General features: G+C 51.8%; 1 pseudogene; it reads right to left on the bottom strand.

The window, feature by feature from the left end:
• Positions 1-456: 456 nt before the first annotated feature.
• LOC112548622 overlaps positions 457-577 on the bottom strand; it is a 2,387-nt pseudogene continuing 2,266 nt past the window's right edge.

Genomic DNA, 577 nt, shown 5'->3' with positions numbered 1-577 from the left:
GCGTGTCCACTTCTCCCCATAGCTTTGTGTCATCCGCAAACTTGGACAGAGTACATTTCACTCCCTTGTCCAAGTCGCTGATGAAGACAGTGAAGAGTATCGGTCCAAGGACCGAGCCCTGCGGGACCCCACTGCCCACACCCTTCCAGGTCGAAGCCGACCCATTCACCACGACTCTCTGGGTGCGACCCTCCAGCCAATTCGCCACCCACCGCACAGTGTAGTCATCCAAGTCACAGCCTCTTAACTTGTTCACCAGTATGGGGTGGGATACCGTATCGAAGGCCTTCCTGAGGTCTAAATATATGACATCCACCCCTCCTCCTGTGTTTAGGCGTTTCGTAACCTGGTCATAAAAAGAGACTAGATTGGTCAGGCACGATCTGCCTGCCACGAACCCATGCTGGTTTCCCCTCAGCATAATTTTTCCTGATGGGCTCTCACATATGTGAGCCTTAATAATCTTTTCAAAGACTTTACCAAGGAAGGAGGTGAGACTGACTGGCCTGTAGTTGCTTGGATCCTCCTTCCTCCCCTTCTTGAAAATAGGGACCACATTGGCCCTTTTCCAGTCCTC

The sequence above is a fragment of the Alligator sinensis genome, unplaced genomic scaffold (genome assembly GCF_000455745.1).
Source record: "Alligator sinensis unplaced genomic scaffold, ASM45574v1 scaffold799_1, whole genome shotgun sequence".
Lineage (NCBI taxonomy): Eukaryota > Metazoa > Chordata > Crocodylia > Alligatoridae > Alligator > Alligator sinensis.
This window is presented reverse-complemented; position numbering and strand designations above follow the sequence as displayed.